This window comes from Lissotriton helveticus, chromosome 7 (assembly GCF_964261635.1).
Source record: "Lissotriton helveticus chromosome 7, aLisHel1.1, whole genome shotgun sequence".
Lineage (NCBI taxonomy): Eukaryota > Metazoa > Chordata > Amphibia > Caudata > Salamandridae > Lissotriton > Lissotriton helveticus.
Genome location: NC_136068.1, coordinates 1,139,382,522 through 1,139,405,363, shown reverse-complemented (window position 1 = coordinate 1,139,405,363; position 22,842 = coordinate 1,139,382,522).

Below are 22,842 nucleotides of genomic sequence, written 5' to 3'. Positions count from 1 at the left end.
TCTTTTTCATTTTTGACAGAAAGGTTGCTAATACCTACAAGTGCCGCGAAGCCAGGCAAATGCCGATTAAAAGAAAGCACATTAAAAAGCGTGCCAGAATGAACCCTGCCCTTCATATTTATTCAAGAAGACACCACCGTTTTGTGCCTGTTGTAACTAATTTACGATGGCGCCGGCAAGCTGCCAGCGCCATCCTAAAATAGTTACTAAATTAGCTTCAACAGGAAGCTCTAATTGGTAAAATAAAGCAGGCGCTCGAGCCCCTGCTTTATCTTATCTATTAGAGCTTCCTGTTGAAGCTAATTAAGTAACTTTAGGATGGCGCTGGCAGCTTGCCGGTGCCATCGTAAATTAGTTACAGACCAGCAAGGCTTGAACTTTTGACCGAGGAATCCGCCGCTCGCGAATTGCGAATTTTCGGTAAATTCGCGAGAGTTCGCGGATCGCGGATTTACCGAAAATCCGCAAAATCCGCGAGCGGAGCGGATTTTGCGCTCATGCTTACAGTTCAGCGACACCATCGCCGACCTCATCAGCACCCATGCCCTCACCTCCACGGACTACATCCTCCTCGGGGACCTGAACTTCCACCTCGAGAACAACAACGACGCCAACTCCACCGCCCTGATCGACAACCTCGCCAACCTCGGACTCAAACAGCTTGTGAAAACACCCACCCACGCCGCTGGACACACGCTGGACCCCATCTTCTCCACAAGCCCCCACGTCTCCTTCAACCACACCACTGAACCCCACTGGACCGACCACAGATGCGTCCACTTCACATTCAAGAAACCCACAACACACCACCGCACCCAACAGCTGCCGCACCGCTGCTGGGGCAAGGTCACCAAGGACCAACTGACAACCACCCTCGCCCTGAGACCACCCGCCGACCCCTGCGACCCAGACACCGCCGTGACCAATCTCAAACAATGGATCAATGACTGCGCCAACACCCTCACTTCTCTCAAGACCACCACAACCAACCACACCAACAAGAAATCCGCCTGGTCACCGAAGACCTCTGGATCTCCAAGTGCACCTGTCGGAAACTGGAGAAGAAATGGCTCCACGACCGAACACCAGACAGCCATACAGCCCACAAGAGCGCCACCCGCAGACACCACCAACTCATCAGAACTGCCAAGAGGACTGCCTTCAAGGACCGCTTAGACAACAACGCACACAACACCAAAGAGCTCTTCAGCACCGTGAAAGAACTCTCCAACCCCAGCTCCAACACCAACGACATCCCACCATCACAAGACCTGTGCGACTCCCTGGCCACCTTCTTTTACCGCAAGATCACCGACATCCACGACAGCTTCAACTCAGACAACCCCGCACCCACCACCGAGTCCACCGCCCCTGCGACCACCACCCGCACCAACCGCCTGACCGCTTGTCCTACATCAGCGACGAAGACACCATAAAAACCATGAACTCCATCCACTCCGGATCCCCATCTGACCCCTGCCCTCACCACATCTTCAACAAAGCCAGCACAACCATCGCGCCCCACCTCCGGAAAATAATCAACAGCTCCTTCGAGACAGCAACGCCCTTCTGAAGAAGCCCAAGGCGGACCCCAAGGACCTCAAGAACTTCCGACCCATCTCCCTGCTCCCGTTCCCGGCAAGAGTGACAGAGAAGATTGTCAACAAACAGCTAACCCGCTACCTCGAAGACAACAACATCCTGGACCCCTCCCAATCCGGCTTTCGCAGCAACCAGAGCACCTCATCGCCGCCACTGACGACATCAGGACCCTGATGGACAAAGGAGAAACAGCCGCCCTCATCCTCCTGGACCTATCAGCAGCCTTCGACACAGTCTGCCACCGCAAGTTATTAGAACATTGGAATGTTGAGCGCTCCTCTGAAGACAATGGAGTAGCTACAGGCTTCTAATGGCTGGTAAAGGCCCGGATCTCTAACATACCAACGTTCGTCTTTCACAGCAACAGCTTTGAACAAGGACCCCACAGAGCTTGAGGAGGATTCAACTCCCTCAGGCTTCGCGAGGCCTTTGTTTTACTAATTAGAATATTCTGCCCTGATGCACTAATAGCCTTATAGGTTGCTGGGATATACTGCCCATTAAAGGCACTCCCTTGTTAAAGGCCTTTGAGTTTGGCTTGGGCCTTTATTTCTGAGGCGGGCCTTTAATGGCCGGTATAACCTGCTATAATGGGCTATAAGGCTATATTAAAGGGTGGGATACAGTTTTCCACATATGCAGTGTAACAAAAGTAAGAATTTTTCAGACAGCTCTCTGCATAGAGAAACGTTTGGCTCAACCGAAAAAAATGGAATCCTAAAGGATAGGTTATTGTCAAATCTACTCACTAGGTTACTTGCAGACGGCGAGGGAATGGGCAACTTACTGAATCCTCAGGGCACCATTTCTTGTCCCTTGGGTTTGTTGTTTTCCAAAGAGTATCAATTCCGTTGTTTAGCTGTTCAATACACTACAGCTTTCATGCATCCAGATAACTACAACAGGCATAAGATGTTCTGACGTTTTCTTGCGTGATCAATATATTATTAAAGACAGATATGATCAGTTGCATATCAAGAGTGTAGAATGCAGTGTTAAAGCCAAACTTGATATACAAGGGGGGCAAAGTGCACATTATATAAGGTAGGGCTCAGGTAAAAGCCTTGGGGTGCTACATAGAGGAGCTGGGCTTGGCCTGAGCTGAAAGGAGGAAGGAAGATAGGCACAGATCTATAAGATAGAATTCAATTAAGCCATTTGAGAGCTGATTTGCAGTTAACTAGATTGGAAAGAGGATCCAGGAGGTTCTGGTGGGGCACTGTGTCAAATGCTGTAGATATACAGCATGATATACAGGTGACAACTGGAGGCAGTGGGGAGATTCTAATTAACTGAATGTAAGAGGACGTAGAAATGCTGGTGAACAGGGGGAGAGTTACGGATGTAAAGAAAGTTAATGATTAGGGATGTTGTTTTGTTAAAATTGTTATTTGTTTGATGTAGCAGATTTTTAAGGCCTGGTTACAGGTGCCTCCCCCCCCATTTCAGAAGCAATAATTATCTCACCTGCGAAAATCCAAGAAAGAGGTGTTCAGAATTATAGGGTGAAATATGTATTGCTTATTCCGAGTTTAGCTGACAAAATAGGGACTAAGATAGAGATTTTGGTGCTTTCCACCGTGACATCAAGATGTATTCACCGTGCATTTTTCAACGTTTAAATTCTGACAGGCTTCATCTACTGAAATTTAACCAGGGTGCGGACTTTATCGCACCTAATATTTTCAGCGTTCAATAAACAATCACTTGTAATTGTGATCCCTGGTGTTCACACAGGGGCTTGCCCAGGAATCACAATTTACTGAGGCACCTGTAATCATGCCATTAGAGGGATGTCACATGGATGTGATAGTGTGTGATGAGGGATGGGGAGTTGGTGGGGAAAGTTGTCTTTGAAATACTTAACCTAAAATCTGCAGTTATATCATGCCAAATTCTGAACATAAGGGCTTGGTTTACAGTGTTTGTTTGCAAATATAAGCACAGCTTATACATATCTAATATCTAAAACTGACCCCTGGGTGAAAATGTCCTGAACCAGTCATCATTTTTTTGGTGCACACTAAATGTAATCCTGCCAACAATTCACCAGTTTTGCAGTTTGTCTATTAGAATTAGTCCATTTGAGTAGGCATAACGGACCATGCCTACACCTTGACATATAGATTTTTTTTTTATTTACATACATTGCCAAGTGTCACTCATTGGAATAGTGTGAGTCTCAGACAATACCCCAACAAAGGCAAAGCTGATGTACAAATCGGTGTTGTTTAGGGGTAGACATTTTCGATGATTCTGACCCTAACATTGCTGGGATTGGCTTGGGAATAGGATGACTATATGAATGGATATTCTAAATAAAATTGACATCTTAACCTTTGCAGTTTATCTGTCGCTTTTTTTGTTCAAACTTAAAGCAGAAAATAATCTACCATTCTTTATGGCCTTATGTTGGAAACTGGTCCTTTCTGATGGGTCACACCTAATTTTTGCCTGCCTCCTCCTCTTTTTCTGAATGTTTTCTGTTCGATTTAGGACTCTGAGCACTTTACCACTGCTGACCAGTGTTAAAGTTCATGTTCTCTCTCATCTAAACATGGTATAATTGGTTTGCACAATTTTGACATATTTCATTTACTTGTATGTCCCTTGTAATGTGATCAACCACATACACAGGGTCTGTAAATGAAATGCTACCCGTGGGCCTGCTACACCTATTGTAACACCAACACAGTAGCCCTTTAAACATGTTTCAGGCCTGCCAGGGCAGAGCCTTTGTGTGCAGTTTTACTGCCACTTCGACTTGGCATTTAAAGCATTTTGCCAAGCCTTAAACTCTCCTTTTATTTCACATGTCATCCCTAAGGTGGGCCCTAGGTAGCCCATAGGGCAGTGTAATTTGTAAGTAAAGGTTGGAATGTATTTTTAAGTTTTCAATGTCCTGGTAGTAAAAACAGCTAAATTCTTTTTCACTTCTGTGAGGCCTACTCCTCTCATAGGTTAACATTGGGAATTCCTTAATACACTTTTAAGTTGTAATTCTTGATTAGAAAGGAGTAGCTTGTCATGTTTTATTCTTTGGAATGGTAATGATAAATCCTCTTTACTGGTAAAGTTGAATTTAACATTACTATTTAAGAAATGCAACTTTTAGAAAGTGGACATTTCTTTGTTCATACTGCTGTGTGTGCCTGCAGCATGTCTCCAAAACACGTCTGGGATGGGTGACAGCTACAATTTGTGTATTCCCTCAAGATAGCCAAAAACACAGTATGGTTAGTTGTGCCTGAGTATTCATCAGCATTCAGATGGCTCTTCCTGGGAAGAAAGGGGCTGACAATTACAGCTGAATAGGCTGGGGACTGTCACCACACAAAGAGAAGATTAACCCCTACTGATAGTTTGGAGCCAGGGCTGGGAAAGTATTGGGTCCCTGACATCATAAAATCAGACACTTCTCGACCTGCAACTGGACTTTGTCAGAAGAACTACTGTGCTGCATTAAGGATTGACACTCTGCTGGACTGCTGACCTGGAAGGCTTGCTTTTCTGCTGTGCTGCCCTGCTGCCTGCAGCTCTCTTACTCTGCTGGGGGAGAGCTGGCTTCTGCCTTGCACCCCAAAAGTGTTCTCCAAGGGCTTGTTGCCTTCCTCCCTGTTGTTGAAGCTCGGTGAAATCAGAGTCCCTACCGCTGCTCTTGTGCCTGGTTCACTGAAAGTGGACCCAGGTACTTGCTTTAGAAGCACTGACACATCCGCTGTCTACGTGAGAAGAGCTTGATGAATCTTCCCTGTGGCAGGAGCAGAACCTGGCGCATTACATCAGAACTGCTGCAGCACCTCCAGAAACCAACACATGGGAACTCCACATCGCTGCCACAACAGTCTACAGAGATCAATGCATCCTGTGACAGCATGGAGAAACCTGGAACATCACACTTGGAGCCAACACATCTCGACTTTGATGTCTCATCTACGGAACAGATGCATCACCACCTCTGAGGGATCGACATCGACCCATCGAGCGACGCGTTGGTTGAATGTGCCCCCCATCTTGCTGCTGCAACCAGGATAAGGTGCTTTGCTCACTGGGGCCTGCGTGGGTCCTGCACTCTATCGCAGTCAGCCTGAATTATTGACTTTGTCCCGGTCCATTGCGACCAGATAACCCCCATTGCCGCTTATTGCTTCTAAGTGCTAGAGTCTCTTTTAGTCTTTTAGAAATTCATAATGCGACTTCTACTTATTGGATTTTTTATCGCTTTGGTCTTGTTTTACTCATATATTTATTGTCTATTTTTCTTTCCTGGTGTGGAGTCTTTTTGTGGTGTTTTCATTGTGTTTGCTGCGTGTGTGTTCCACATTGCCTCTTTAGATAAGTCTGACTGTTCTGTGCCAAGCTACCAGAGGGTGAGCACAGGTTATCATTTAGTGTGTATATATCTTATCAATCATGTTCAAACACTGACAGCAGGTATGAGTTTTATGCATAATTGATACCAACTCTGGCTACATGGTAACCCCCCCCCTTGTGGGCCCAAATAAATTATGTTTATTAAGCAATGGAAATTATTTACATACTTTGAGTTGCAGTACAAACGCCATGCTGAACTGGCATGATCATCAGCTATTAGGAAATGCTATCCTCTGAGTTTGCTACTTACAATTGCCCAACCCTTGTTGGCTCAGTCTGGTGGTGACTTGTTTGATTCTGATTGCCTCCATCTAGATCGTTTCTTCCAAAAGCATTACATACATGAGCACATATGCTCAATAAAATGGGTGCCCTGGTCAATAGAAATCACAACATTGTCTACGAGATTAGACAATAATTCTGAAACAAGTATTTCTGCTATTGCCTACTGTTAGGCCTGTCAAACTTAGGGTGGTCTACCCCCAAACATTTTGCTTTACTCCTCCATATTTTTCAGATCTCGTTGACCTTAAGACTAGATGCACTCTCTCCCACTGCTTAAGGGTGCTAAAGTGCTTACTCCTCAAAACATGGTAACATCGGTGTGTCCCCAACTGGCAAATTTAATTGACCTATTTACCTGATAAAGCCCATTTCCAAAGGCCTGTAAATTAAATGCTTGAAATGGGCCTGCAGCACTGATTCTGCCACCCACTTAAGTATGCCTGTTAAGCATATCTCAGGCCTGCCATTGCAGCCTGTGTGTGCAATTTTAAACTGGCAGTTCGACCTTGCAAAATAAACCTTTTGCAAGGCCTAAACCTTTCTTTTTAGTACATATGAGGTACCTCTATTGTAGGCCCTGAACATCCCTAATGGTAGGGTGCAATATATTTAAAAAGTAGGGCATGTACTTTTAAGTTTCACATAACCTCATAGTGATACACTCATACATTCATGTTTCACTATTTCAAGCCTACCTCTCCTACAGTATAACATTGAAGTCACCTTATTACATTTAATAAGGTGTACCTTCCAAATGGGAGAGGGTAAAACGATAATGTTTGGTGTCTTTCAATTGTATGGTAAAGTCTGATTTTAAATTACAATTTTGAAAATGCCACTTTTGGAAAGTTGGTATTTTTCTGCCTTGGCCACTTAGTGACTTTAACCTGTCCCTGGGTCACATGACTGGGTGCAGCTGATAGTTGGACTTTGTGCATTCCTCCTAGAAATTCACACACAATAGAGAGCTTAGATGTGCCAGGATAGGCATCACTGGCAGGATGGGAGGATGGCGCTGTGCACAGCCCTACTTACGCTTGAATAGGCTGTGTCCTGACTTAAGACAAAGGATTGCATACACCCTGTAGTTAGTCTGGAGCCAGGGCAGGGAAGGCAGGAAACCTGAGGACTTCAAGGGGAAATCTTCAGAACAGTGATACTCAAAGCATGTCTCGGGGGCCGCATACGGCCCTTCTGACATTTACATGTATCCCCCTGTTCAAAAGCAGAACTGGGCAGCTGTTTTCTCGACTCTGCACTAACACTGATTAAGAAGTTAAATAACCAGGCAATATTTTAATGTAAAGGTTAATTGAAGTTAAAGAGAGGAAGTAACTAGGTTATCTTGCACTACTTAACTTTAGAATCACCATTATTTTTAAAGACATCTTGCAGCAAAAGTGTAAAAATATGATGGAATCTCTTCAAAATTCTAAAAGTGTGTTTCATTAACATACAGAACCTTTTCACCTTAGTACATTACATCATTGCATAGAGAAGCATTTTTTTTAAAGCAATAGTTTTCAAACATGAAATTTACATTCATTCTTCACACACCCTGACAATGATGTCAATAGTGAACTAAGACGTAAGTCAGTTTTTAAGTGCACTCTTTGGGATGGGTTTCTATTATACATGAACAACATGATAGCCTATTAAATCAAACATAGGAGAAGGTGTTGCACATTGCACATCCTGAAGTCATGTATTTGGACATCCTTTTATATGTGATAATGCAGGAAAAATGAGGGAAAGTGAAATAAAACAATTGCCTAGGATCACATAATTTGGTAAAGTGGAGAAGCTGGGATTAAATCCAGGTTTTTTGGTTTCACATTGAGCAATTCAGCAGATGTATATGCTTTCCTTCCTGTACATCCAACTTACTGGCACGACCCTCAACCCCCCTCCTCCTAACTACGCACCCTGCTGACATCAATGTGACGCTCAGTCACATCACAGACAAAACATTTTGGCCTCTGGGAAAATGATAGTGAGCACCCATGCTCAAGAACCTTCTCTTACTTCAAGGGAGCCACCAGGTATAAACATTGGACCTCAGACACCAACTCTTCAGTACATTTCAGGACTTGTGGAAGACTCTACCAAAAGAAGGACCGCTATGCTGCTGAAAGGACTGCCACTCAGCTGGACTGCGGTGCTGACCTGCTGCCTACTGACCTCTTGACTGGGGAACAAGGGCTAGACCTGAAAATTGGACCCAGGACCACCAGAGTAGCTCCATGGGCTTCTCTCTTGTAACCAGCACCTGGACAGCTGTGAATCCTACCCTGACAAGTGATGCCTCCCCACTCCTGGACCCTTGGAAATGGGACTGAAGTTGCAATGCCTGTCCATCTGTGAATCCATCAGAACCGACAGATCTCCGCTGTTGTGTTATGCATCCTCAATGCCAGACTTTACATCGCAAGCCCTCGTTGATGGAATCCTCGAGGATGATGGAGGACCTCGCATTGCACCCTTGCAGCTCCTCGGAACCGACGGATCACCTTGGCAAGTCATTACGACAACTTGCGGCGGACTTAGGAATAGTAAAATTTAATATTCCAACGCCAGTCTACGTACAGCAGGGAAGGTGTTGGAATAGTAAATCTTACTATTCCTTAGGGTATAGCGCCATCCAGCGCAAGTCGATGTAACGCTTGCGTTGTAACGGCTGCGTTCTAAATGCATCACGGTGTAATCACCGAGATGTAAAGGATGTTTCCCATGCATCCTCAATGCCGAGCTTCACATCACCAGCCCTTGTTGATGGGATCATTGATGATGACACAGGACCTTGCATCGCAACCTCGCAGCTCCTTGAAAATGATGCATTGATCTAACTGAACAATGCAGTCTCGACATGGAACCTCACAACACTCTGCAAGGTTTTAAGGTACTGTTTCATTGGGTCTAACTGGGTCTCTTTAAGTGGCTCATGTGCCATCACTGTCGAGCTGAACTTGTGACTTTGTCCCGGTCTGGTGCAATCAGATGTCCAAGGTTGGCGTTTAGTGCTTTTTGGTGCTGTTTTCACTGAAATCTTGGTTATTCTGATAAGGTTTTAGTCATTTTGGTTTTGTTTTATTTATTAAAGTTTACTCTTTTTCTAATCTTGTGCGGGACCTTTTTTGTGGTGTGCTTTCAATTTGTTACTGTTTGTAGTGTGCACAAATACATTACACATTGCCGTGAGGTAAGCATTACTGCTCTGTGCCAAGCTACCCGAGGGTTGAACACAAGTTAATTTGCTTGTAAATTCACACTGACAAGGATTGTGGTTCACCCTCCTCCACCAATGACCCCATTTTGTACACCCACTCATTTGAAAAACATGGTGAATGCATAGGTCCTCATTACTAGTGGAATGTTAAATTCTGTTACCACTCAAACTGGAATTAAAAGTTTAACGTCTAGCACTGCATACCTTCAACTTTCCTCAGGTTGACTTCAGCAGGTTAAACTTGCTGAAATTTGAAGGGGAAATTGATCACAAATTACCAGAACATGTGGATTTTGGATTGACAAGGACCATATTCCACATGGTATTCCCCAAAAGCTTGAAATAAGAGCTATTTATTAAACCACATAAACTCCTAAATCTTTAAAGTCCGATGTTATCAGGTGCAGCATTCTACCACTCATAATGAGGGAATTTCAACATTTTAGCAATTTGAAAATGCAGATACAGCGACACAATTCTACTGACACATGACCTCTATACTTAAAGTATTGCCACTGGACCTCTGAGCAATTTATGAAAGCTTAAGGTATGTAATCCATAATCCTATTTGGGGACTTTGCACTACTCCACTCTAGCACATTTTTCTTTAAAAGCTGCCAATTATATGCTGTTAGGTGACTTCACCTTCCATCTGGATGACTATTCCATTTCTGAAAAAGTCAAACACCTTAACTCTTTAAGCATGCTATTCTCGAAGCAAAAGATAGGGACCCACACAAGGCAGGATTTACATTCTATGCGACATTTGTGAACCGCAATATGCTTTCCCCTTACTCTTTACCTCCCATTCTATTAGTCTGGTCTGATCATATGGCCATTCCATTTGATCTCCAGCTACCACGTGAAACCTACCAAACACTACCCCCTTGAAAACAGAATGTGTCAGACCTTAGGTGAATGTAACCCAAACCATCCTTTCCTCAGCCTTGAATCACCCTCCTAATGTTACAAACATAGAAATGGATCAGGGCCGGAGTGGCTGTAGAGGCCATGGGCGTTTCCCCAGGAGGCAGGGAAGAGTTGGGCCCGTTTTGCAGAGGTGGGGGCTGGTTTTGCAGCAGTGCTGCAATGTCAGCCCCCAGTAACAAAAGCAGCAGTGCTTCAACTTGCACCATGAAGTCTCTCCCCCCTCCCCCCTCCCCCGCCACCCCTCTCTTGGTCTGGTCAAACAAAATTGCCTGGACTGCTTTCAGTTTCCAGTCTGGCCCGGAAACGGACATTTCTAATTTCAACAATTGGATCACTGAAACTTTAAACAGAAGTGTCCTGCTTAAAGCAGTTACCTTTAAGAGACAACACACTGCCCCTTAGTATTCCTAAAGAGTTTTGAGAACATAAAACGCAGTGTATAAAAGCGGCACGAAAATTCAGGAGAATCTATGCAGAGAAAGCAAAAGATAACTACAAAGAAAGCCAGTATCAATATAAAGCATCTATAAATGTAACTAGTCAATTATTACACCAATGTCATTCCCTATTCTAATGATCCTCCTTAAATCACTCCTTCATATTGTTAATCATCTTAATAATCGTAACTAACAATTTCCCAACACAGTTGCTGTGCAATAATATAGCAGTATTCTTCAATTAAAAGTCTCAAAATGCACACCGTCTCTCAAAATGCATATTTTGAGCTATTCTAGAAACACACAATAGTCTGCCTTTGTGACATTCTTTGCAATATGATATGTATAACAAATGTAGCCAGAAATGTAGGGTCTCATTTACGAGGCCCTAGCGTCCCTTTTTTTGATGCTCCGGTGGTGCATTGTGCCGCACCATATTTACAGGGCCATGCAAAGCCACTTTACATGGCTTTTCATGTCCTTGTAAATAGGTGCTCCTTTCACGCAGAACACTGTGTGAGAAGGGTATTCCACGGGTGTTACTGTGGGTGTTCCCACGCAACACCCATGGAATCTGCAGCTATTCCAGATTTAGGAGGAATCATAAACCTGGGACTATGTCAGATTCGTAGTCCTCCCTGGCAGAGGCGAAGGATTAGCGTAACGAGGAGATATATTTTTACTCCTCCTCCTTTTTTCCTCATTTTTGCAGCACACATAGAAAGAGGAAAATGCCACCAATTATTGTTTTTGTGCAGGAAGGTTCAATCCCCGCAACTCAATCACCCTTGCACATGACACATGGGTGTCTGCACTGGCACACTGCTGCTGTTTGTGAGTGAGCGCAGGGAGGACAAAAATGCCCTGGATCTTGTAGATTTGGCGCATTCCTGCCCTTTTCCTTTCACGCACAGGAGCGCAGCAGGAAGGCCTGCTGCGCTGCTGTGAGTCAAAAGTTTGTAATTCAGTCCCCTAATCTCCCAATATGCACTGTTACGGTCTACTGCTGGTTGAGGTATTTGCATTTGTAGATTAGGTCCTTTGTACCACTTTGACCTATCAAAGTTGTTCACCAGTTATCTGCACATACTTCTGTAGTCGGGTTTAGTTGGAGCAATATTAATCGCCTTTCTGTATATGTTAGGTTAATTTATAATGTAATTTTGCTCTTAGCCCTTTATGTTGGATTCCCAAAATAAAGAGGCATAACTGCTCCATTGACTAAACACTTTGGGTCTGGTTCACAAAGGTAAACTTAAGCATTCCTGAAAGATAAAGATTTTTTGCAATTCACAAAGACATTTTACAAGTAGTATCTTTACGACTACTTATCTTTTTATGTGTGGAGTCCAGTGACGGCTGGTGCAGGGCAGAGTGGTGTATGGTGGTGGGGGGGTGGGGGGGGAGTAAACAGACTCTGTAACTTCTTCTCACTTCATGAGATTGAGTGCTCTTATGCAATTAATTAAGTTTTCTTAGATGACTCCGGCCTGTAAAATGCAGGAAATATTTGGAGTGGGCGTGCCCTATATGAATGTCGGCATATATCCCCAAGAACGGACGTTTAGCCACACTTGCATTCGTGTGGTCTTCAGTGCTAAATGACCCGGAGGTAACACAACAAGCACTGGCAATCATTTTAGCTAGTAAGACACGCAGATAAGGTATCAGATGGTAGTGGCGATTGAAGTTTCAACAACATCACACTATTTGCGCCATTGCCAGTAGCAAGGCAAGTTTTAACCATACAAACGGAATAAGTGGGACACTTGCTTCAGTTAATGTTGAGGAAAACGTACTTGTTCAAACGTGACTTTCACGCGCCCTGCCTGGGCAAGGAATGTGCAGGGGACACGCAGATGCAGGATGTTGGGCAAGATACGCCAGAGACACAGGAGGTGCAGACGATGTTCGAAGGTATTGGCAAAAAGACTCAGAGGGCACAGAAATTCAGGGAGCATGGCTGGAAACTTCAAGCGGGGATGCACAGGAGGCCAGGAGACAGGACAAGGGTTCGAGAGCACAGGAGCTGTAAGAAAAGATGTCTTGATCCCAGGGGGCATGAATATACAGGGGGACCAAAGAGCAGGGAGATGCTGATGTAATAGATATCTGGAAGTAAGGGTGGTATGGGGACACTGGGGACAATAGGACCACAGGAGGAAAATATGTCATGGGTAAGGTGACACAAGGGGATGACTGACGCAAAGTGACACATTAATAGGGAGGCATAAGGTGGCAGGGATGCAAGAAGGGATGTGAGCTGCTGCTGGCCCCACTGTCGTAAACATCATCACTTCTTATGTTCTGCCGATTATAATGGCGATGGAGGGGACTTCCATTAGGGAAGTCCCCTTTGATGTTCTTCTCAATTTTCCAATCATGTTTTTTCAAGCCTGGAGCTGAGATGCACACATTGAAAGTCACCGACCAGAGAGCATTAACATGTTCAATGGCTGCAGGGAGAAAACTCACATTGTGTCCAAATCAGTGAAATAATTCATGTCGGAATTATATCCAAGACGACCATCAAATGACATCAAATACATCATACATTGATTTGAAATTCAAACAAATGACCTTGATGTGATTTAACAAGGAAGCACTTTATTGAATTTTTAAGGTATGAACCATATTTTGCCACTCATATAAACTCAAGTTTGGGCGAAGTGTACATGGAACCTTCATATAAGAGGATAATCCACTAATTTTGGATTTATAAACAAATATAGTGTGCCTCTACATTGTACTTATGAGTGATACAATGGTAAATAGAATTATAGATGTTTGTTTATGACTATTAGACCTGACATCCTTGATATGGATCTTCCCCCCCAAAAACATGTGTTTTTACCTTCTGTATGGAATTGGGCTTCTGGTTGAGGGAGATTGAACTCTACTCAAATAGCAACCATAATCTCTGTCGGGGTGAAACACAGGCAAACTGCATATTAACCAAATCAATCAATCATTTGTAAAGCACACTACATATCCACAAGGGTCTCAAGGCGCTGGGGGGGGCGTTGCTGATCGAACCCGCTGATATCTTGGCACAAAGGCAGTAAAGCTTACTTTGGAGGCAATGTGTAAGGTATTTAGGTAGCACTTCAAACAGTAATAAAGTGAAAACATAGCACAAGAAAAATCCCACACCTATTTAGAACAAGCATTGAAAATGCAATAGGTCTCGCCTTTGATTAAGTTAAAGCCATTTGCTTTGCTAATGGTATTGTATAGCAAAGCAAATAGCTTTAACTTAATGAAAGCAGAGACCTATTGCATTTTTAATGCTTGTTTTTGTCTGCTGACAGAATGGGACGTGGGTGCTGGTTGACTTACCTGCTGCTGCTTGCTGCAGTGTTCTCTGGATACAGTCGGGCTACTGGGCTGTCCTCTGTCCAACGTCCGGCTGCGCAGTCTCCTGGCCTGCTGGGAGCCGCGTTTGTTGGCAGATGACCCCTTGTGGCTGGGGCACCGGTCGTCCCGGCCCATCTTCCTGTTGCTGGGCTGATCAGGAGGACGTGTTATTGATGCTGTGAGGCGACTCGGGACGGTCTTGGTGGTGCCCCTGGAGTTCCTGGCTGACCAGTGTGGTCTTTCCTGCATTGCGGCCATTCCACCCTGGTGGCACCTGGTCTTGTCTGATCTCCAATGTTAAGCAGCGTCTGGCTTGGTTTCTACCTGGATATGGGACCGTCTGGGGATGCCATGTGCTGCTGGCTTTTCATGTTTGCCAGGCACTGGCCTGATGGAGGGTCCTTGGCTGGAAGAAGGCACCAAGGGTAGAAGAGAGGCACAGGGGTGTCAGGATGCAGGGTGTACAGGCATGGTGCACCAAGGGCAGAAGGGAGGCATGGGGTGTCAGGATGCAGAGGATACAGGCACAAAGGGCAGCAGGGAGGCACAGGGGAGAAGGATGCATGGGGTGCGGGAAGAAGGCCCCAATGGCAGCAGGGAGGTACAGGGGAGTCAGGATGCAGGGGGTACAGGAAGGAGGCACCAAGGGCAGAAGAGAGGCACATGGGTGAAAGATGCAGAGGGGGCAGGAAGGAGGCTCCAAGGGCAATTGGGGGGCACATGGTGAAGGGATGCACAGGGTGCAGGAAGGGAGCACCAAGGGCAGCAGGGGGGGGTACAGGGTTTTCAGGATGCAGGGGGTTCCGGAAGGAGGCACCAAGGCCGCAAGGAGGCACATGGGTGTCAGGATGCAGGGGGTACAGGAAAGCAACATCAAGCGCATCACGGACAGGGTGAAAGGATGAAAGGGGGACAGGAAGGAGGCACCAAGGGCAGCAGGGAGGGACAGGGCAGAAAGGACGAACTTGGTAGAGGAAGGAGGCATCAATGGCAGCAGGGAGGCACAAGAGTGAAATGATGCACGGGGTAGAGGAAGGAAGCATCAAGGGCAGCAGGGAAGCACAATGGTGAAAGCATGCAGGGGGTACAGCAAGGAGGCATTAAGGGCAGCAGGGAGAAACTGGGTGAAATGATGCAGGAAGGAGGCATCAAGGGCCGCAGGGATGCATGGAGATGAAGGATGCACGAGGAACAGGAAAGAAGCATCAAGGGTAGTAGAGGGTACAGGAAAGAGGCATTAATGGCAGCAGGGAGGCACAAGGGTGCAAGGATGCATGGGGTACAAGGAAGAACTCATCAAGGGCTGTAGAGGCGCACAGGATGAAAGGATGTAAGTGTTGCAAGGAAGGAGGCTTCAAGAGCAGCAAGGAAGCATTAGAGTACAGGGATGCAAGGGGTACAGGAATGAAGAAGAAGGGCAGCAGGGAGGCACTGGGGTGAAGGATCTATGAGGTACTACAAGGAGGTATGAAGGGCAGCAGGGGGGCATGGAAGTGAAGGATGCATGGGGTACAGCATGGAGCCATCAAGGGCAGCAGGGGGGCACAGGGGTGAAGGATGCACGAGGTATAAGAAGGCAAAATCATGGACAGGGAGGAACAGGGGTGAGGGATGCACGGGGTTCAGGTAGGAGGCATCAAGGGCAGCAGGGAGGCAGGGGAGTGAGGGATGCATGGGGTTCAGGTAGGAGGCATCAAGGGCAGCAGGGAGGCAGGGGAGTGAGGGATGCATGGGGTTCAGGTAGGAGGCATCAAGGGCAGCAGGGAGGCAGGGGAGTGAGGGATGCACGGGGTTCAGGTAGGAGGTATCAAGGAGGCAGGGGAGTGAGGGATGCACAGTGTTCAGGTAGGAGGCATCAATGGCAGCAGGGAGGCAGGGGAGTGAGGGATGCACTGGGTTCAGGTATGAGGCATCAATGGCAGCAGGGAGGCAGGGGAGTGAGGGATGCACGGGGTTTAGGTATGAGGCATCAATGGCAGCAGGGAGGCAGGGCAATGAGGTATGCATGGGGTTCAGGTAGGAGGCATCAAGAGCAGCAGGGAGGCAGGTGAGTGAGGGATGCATGGGGTTAAGGTAGGAGGCATCAATGACAGCAGGGAAGCAGGGGAGTGAGGGATGCATGGGGTTCAGGTAGGAGGCATCAAGGGCAGCAGGGAGGCAGGGGAGTGAGGGATGCATGGGGTTCAGGTAGGAGGCATCAATGGCAGCAGGGAGGCAGGGGAGTGAGGGCTGCACGGGGTTTAGGTATGAGGCATCAATGGCAGCAGGGAGGCAGGGGAGTGAGGGATGCACAGGGTTTAGGTATGAGGCATCAATGGCAGCAGGGAGGCAGGGGAGTGAGGGATGCATGGGGTTCAGGTAGGAGGCATCAAGGGCAGCAGGGAGGCAGGGGAGTGAGGGATGCATGGGGTTCAGGTAGGAGGCATCAATGGCAGCAGGGAGGCAGGGGAGTGAGGGATGCACTGGGTTTTTGGTATGAGGCATCAAGGGCAGCAGGGAGGCAGGGGAGTGAGGGATGCACGGGGTTTAGGTATGAGGCATCAATGGCAGCAGGGAGGCAGGGGAGTGAGGGATGCATAGGGTTCAGGTAGGAGGCATCAAGGGCAGCAGGGAGGCAGGGGAGTGAGGGATGCATGGGGTTCAGGTAGGAGGCATCAATGGCAGCAGGGAGGCAGGGGAGTGAGGGATGCACGGGGTTTAGGTATGAGGCATCAATGGCAGCAGGGAGGCAGGGGAGTGAGGGATGCACGGGGTTTAGGTATGAGGCATCAATGGCAGCAGGGAGGCAGGGCAGTGAGGTATGCATGGGGTTCAGGTAGGAGGCATCAAGAGCAGCAGGGAGGCAGGTGAGTGAGGGATGCATGGGGTTCAGGTAGGAGGCATCAATGACAGCAGGGAGGCAGGGGAGTGAGGGATGCATGGGGTTCAGATAGGAGGCATCAAGGGCAGCAGGGAGGCAGGGGAGTGAGGGATGCATGGGGTTCAGGTAGGAGGCATCAAGGGCAGCAGGGAGGCAGGAGAGTGAGGGATACATGGGGTTCAGGTAGGAGGCATCAAGGGCAGCAGGGAGGCAGGGGAGTGAGGGATGCATGGGGTTCAGGTAGGAGGCATCAATGGCAGCAGGGAGGCAGGGGGTGAGGGATGCACGGGGTTCTGGTATGAGGCCTCAATGGGAGTAGGGAGGCAGGGGAGTGAGGGATGCACAGGTTTCAGCTATGAAGCATCAAGAGCAGCAGGGAGGCAGGGGAGTGAGGGATGCACAGGTTCAGGTATGAAGCATCAATGGCAGCATGGAGGCAGTGGAGTGAGGGATGCACGGGTTCAGGTAGGAGGTATTAAGGGCAGCAGGGAGGCAGGGGAGTGAGGGATGCACGGGGTTCAGGTAGGAGGAATCAATGGCAGCAGGGAGGCAGGGGTGAGGGATGCACGGGTTTAAGTAGAAGGCATCAAGGGCAGCAGGGAGGCAGGGGAGTGAGGGATGCACAGGGTTCAGGTAGGAGGCATCAAGGGCAGCAGGGAGGCAGGGGAGTGAGGGATGCACAGGGTTCAGGTAGGAGGCGTCAAGGGCAGCAGGGAGGCAGGGTAGTGAGGGATGCACGGGGTTCAGGTAGGAGACGTCAAGGGCAGCAGGGAGGCAGGGGAGTGAGGATGCACGGGTTGAGGTAGGAGGTATTAAGGGCAGCAGGGAGGCAGGGGAGTGAGGGATGCACGGGGTTCAGGTAGGAGGAATCAAGGGCAGCAGGGAGGCAGGGGTGAGGGATGCACAGGGTTTAAGTAGGAGGCATCAAGGGCAGCAGGGAGGCAGGGGAGTGAGGGATGCAGGGGGTTCAGGTAGGAGGCATCAAGGGCAGCAGGGAGACAGGGGAGTGAGGGATGCACAGGGTTCAGGTAGGAGGCGTCAAGGGCAGCAGGGAGGCAGGGGAGTGAGGGATGCACGGGGTTCAGGTAGGAGGCGTCAAGGGCAGCAGGGAGGCAGGGGAGTGAGGTAAGCACTGGGTTCAGGTAGGAGGCATGAAGGGCAGCGGGGAGTGGGGGATGCACGAGGTTCAGGTAGGAGGCATCAATGGCAGCGGGGAGTGGGGGATGCACGGGGTTCAGGTAGGAGGTATTAAGGGCAGCAGGGAGGCAGGGGAGTGAGGGATGCACGGGGTTCAGGTAGGAGGAATCAATGGCAGCAGGGAGGCAGGGGTGAGGGATGTACGGGGTTTAAGTAGGAGGCATCAAGGGCAGCAGGGAGGCAGGGGAGTGAGGGATGCACGGGGTTCAGGTAGGAGGCATCAAGGGCAACAGGGAGGCAGGGGAGTGAGGGATGCACAGGGTTCAGGTAGGAGGCATTAAGGGCAGCAGGGAGGCAGGGGAGTGAGGGATGCACGGGTTCAGGTAGGAGGTATTAAGGGCAGCAGGGAGGCAGGGGAGTGAGGGATGCACGGGGTTCAGGTAGGAGGAATCAATGGCAGCAGGGAGGCAGGGGTGAGGGATGTACGGGGTTAAGTAGGAGGCATCAAGGGAGGCAGGGAGGCAGGGGAGTGAGGGATGCACGGGGTTCAGGTAGGAGGCATCAAGGGCAGCAGGGAGGCAGGGGAGTGAGGGATGCACAGGGTTCAGGTAGGAGGCATTAAGGGCAGCAGGGAGGCAGGGGAGTGAGGGATGCACGGGGTTCAGGTAGGAGGCATCAAGGGCAGCAGGGAGACAGGGGAGTGAGGGATGCACAGGGTTCAGGTAGGAGGCGTCAAGGGCAGCAGGGAGGCAGGGGAGTGAGGGATGCACGGGGTTCAGGTAGGAGGCGTCAAGGGCAGCAGGGAGGCAGGGGAGTGAGGGAGGCACAGGGTTCAGGTAGGAGGCGTCAAGGGCAGCAGGGAGTGGGGGATGCACGAGGTTCAGGTAGGAGGCATCAATGGCAGCGGGGAGTGGGGGATGCATGGGGTTCAGGTAGGAGGTATTAAGGGCAGCAGGGAGGCAGGGGAGTGAGGGATGCACGGGGTTCAGGTAGGAGGAATCAATGGCAGCAGGGAGGCAGGGGTGAGGGATGTACGGGGTTTAAGTAGGAGGCATCAAGGGCAGCAGGGAGGCAGGGGAGTGAGGGATGCACGGGGTTCAGGTAGGAGGCATCAAGGGCAGCAGGGAGGCAGGGGAGTGGGGGATGCACAGGGTTCAGGTAGGAGGCATTAAGGGCAGCAGGGAGGCAGGGGAGTGAGGGATGCACGGGTTCAGGTAGGAGGTATTAAGGGCAGCAGGGAGGCAGGGGAGTGAGGGATGCACGGGGTTCAGGTAGGAGGAATCAATGGCAGCAGGGAGGCAGGGGTGAGGGATGTACGGGGTTAAGTAGGAGGCATCAAGGGCAGTAGGGAGGCAGGGGAGTGAGGGATGCACGGGGTTCAGGTAGGAGGCATCAAGGGTAGCAGGGAGGCAGGGGAGTGAGGGATGCACAGGGTTCAGGTACGAGGCGTCAAGGGCAGCAGGGAGGCAGGGGAGTGAGGGATGAACGGGGTTCAGGTAGGAGGCGTCAAGGGCAGCAGGGAGGCAGGAGAGTGAGGTAAGCACTGGGTTCAGGTAGGAGGCATCAATGACAGCAGGGAGGCAGGGGAGTGAGGGATGCACGGGGTTCAGGTAGGAGGCATCAAGGGCAGCAGGGAGGCAGGGGAGTGAGGGAGGCACAGGGTTCAGGTAGGAGGCGTCAAGGGCAGCAGGGAGGCAGGGGAGTGAGGGATGCATGGGGTTCAGGTCGGAGGCATCAAGGGCAGCAGGGAGGCAGGGGAGTGAGGGATGCATGGGGTTCAGGTAGGAGGCATCAAGGGCAGCAGGGAGGCAGGGGAGGGAGGGATGCATGGGGTTCAGGTAGGAGGCATCAAGGGCAGCAGGGAGGCAGGGGAGTGAGGGATGCACAGGGTTCAGGTACGAGGCGTCAAGGGCAGCAGGGAGGCAGGGGAGTGAGGGATGCACGGGGTTCAGGTAGGAGGCGTCAAGGGCAGCAGGGAGGCAGGGGAGTGAGGTAAGCACTGGGTTCAGGTAGGAGGCATCAATGGCAGCAGGGAAGCAGGGGAGTGAGGGATGCACAGGTTTCAGGTATGAAGCATCAAGAGCAGCAGGGAGGCAGGGGAGTGAGGGATGCACAGGTTCAGGTAGGAGGCATCAAGAGCAGCAGGGAGGCAGGGGAGTGAGGGATGCACAGGTTTCAGGTATGAAGCATCATGGGCAGCAGGGAGGCAGGGGAGTGAGGGATGCACGGGGTTCAGGTAGGAGGCATCAAGGGCAGCAAGGAGGCAGGGGAGTGAGGGATGCACAGGGTTCATGTAGGAGGCGTCAAGGGCAGCAGGGAGGCAGGGGAGTGAGGGATGCATGGGGTTCAGGTAGGAGGCATCAAGGGCAGCAGGGAGGCAGGGGAGTGAGGGATGCATGGGGTTCAGGTAGGAGGCATCAAGGGCAGCAGGGAGGCAGGGGAGTGAGGGTTGCATGGGGTTCAGGTAGGAGGAATCAAGGGCAGCAGGGAGGCAGGGGAATGAGGGATGCACAGTGTTCAGGTAGGAGGCATCAATGGCAGCAGGGAGGCAGGGGGAGAGGGATGTATGGGGTTCAGGTAGGAGGCATCAAGGGCAGCAGGGAGGCAGGGGAGCGAGGGATGCATGGGGTTCAGGTAGGAGGCATCAAGGGCAGCAGGGAGGCAGGGGAGTGAGGGATGCACGGGGTTTAGGTATGAGCCATCAAGGGCAGCAGGGAGGCAGGGGAGTGAGGGATGCACGGGGTTTAGGTATGAGGCATCAATGGCAGCAGGGAGGCAGGGGAGTGAGGGATGCATGGGGTTCAGGTAGGAGGCATCAATGGCAGCAGGGAGGCAGGGGAGTGAGGGATGCACGGGGTTTAGGTATGAGGCATCAAGGGCAGCAGGGAGGCAGGGGAGTGAGGGATGCATGGGGTTTAGGTATGAGGCAACAATGGCAGCAGGGAGGCAGGGCAGTGAGGTATGCACGGGGTTCAGGTACGAAGCATCAATGGCAGCATGGAGGCAGTGGAGTGAGGGATGCACGGGTTCAGGTAGGAGGTATTAAGGGCAGCAGGGAGGCAGGGGAGTGAGGGATGCACGGGGTTCAGGTAGGAGGCATCAAGGGCAGCAGGGAGGCAGGGGAGTGAGGGATGCACGGGGTTCAGGTAGGAGGCATCAAGGGCAGCAGGGAGGCAGGGGAGTGAGGGATGCACAGGGTTCAGGTAGGAGGCGTCAAGGGCAGCAGGGAGGCAGGGGAGTGAGGGATGCACGGGGTTCAGGTAGGAGGCGTCAAGGGCAGCAGGGAGGCAGTGGAGTGAGGGATGCACAGGGTTCAGGTAGGAGGCATGAAGGGCAGCGGGGAGTGGGGGATGCAGGGGGTTCAGGTAGGAGGCATCAATGGCAGCGGGGAGTGGGGGATGCACGGGGTTCAGGTAGGAGGCATTAAGGGCAGCAGGGAGGCAGGGGAGTGAGGGATGCACAGGTTCAGGTAGGAGGTATTAAGGGCAGCAGGGAGGCAGGGGAGTGAGGGATGCACGGGGTTCAGGTAGGAGGAATCAATGGCAGCTGGGAGGCAGGGGTGAGGGATGCAGAGGGTTTAAGTAGGAGGCATCAAGGGCACCAGGGAGGCAGGGGAGTGAGGGATGCACGGGGTTCAGGTAGGAGGCATCAAGGGCAGCAGGGAGGCTGGGGTGAGGGATGCACGGGGTTTAAGTAGGAGGCATCAAGGGCAGCGGGGAGGCAGGGGAGTGAGGGATGCAAGGGGTTCAGGTAGGAGGCATCAAGGGCAGCAGGGAGACAGGGGAGTGAGGGATGCACAGGGTTCAGGTAGGAGGCGTCAAGGGCAGCAGGGAGGCAGGGGAGTGAGGGATGCACGGGGTTCAGGTAGGAGGCGTCAAGGGCAGCAGGGAGGCAGGGGAGTGAGGTAAGCACTGGGTTCAGGTAGGAGGCATGAAGGGCAGCGGGGAGTGGGGGATGCACGAGGTTCAGGTAGGAGGCATCAATGGCAGCGGGGAGTGGGGGATGCACGGGGTTCAGGTAGGAGGTATTAAGGGCAGCAGGGAGGCAGGGGAGTGAGGGATGCACGGGGTTCAGGTAGGAGGAATCAATGGCAGCAGGGAGGCAGGGGTGAGGGATGTACGGGGTTTAAGTAGGAGGCATCAAGGGCAGCAGGGAGGCAGGGGAGTGAGGGATGCACGGGGTTCAGGTAGGAGGCATCAAGGGCAGCAGGGAGGCAGGGGAGTGAGGGATGCACAGGGTTCAGGTAGGAGGCATTAAGGGCAGCAGGGAGGCAGGGGAGTGAGGGATGCACGGGTTCAGGTAGGAGGTATTAAGGGCAGCAGGGAGGCAGGGGAGTGAGGGATCACGGGGTTCAGGTAGGAGGAATCAATGGCAGCAGGGAGGCAGGGGTGAGGGATGTACGGGGTTAAGTAGGAGGCATCAAGGGCAGTAGGGAGGCAGGGGAGTGAGGGATGCACGGCGTTCAGGTAGGAGGCATCAAGGGCAGCAGGGAGGCAGGGGAGTGAGGGATGCACAGGGTTCAGGTACGAGGCGTCAAGGGCAGCAGGGAGGCAGGGGAGTGAGGGATGCACGGGGTTCAGGTAGGAGGCGTCAAGGGCAGCAGGGAGGCAGGGGAGTGAGGTAAGCACTGGGTT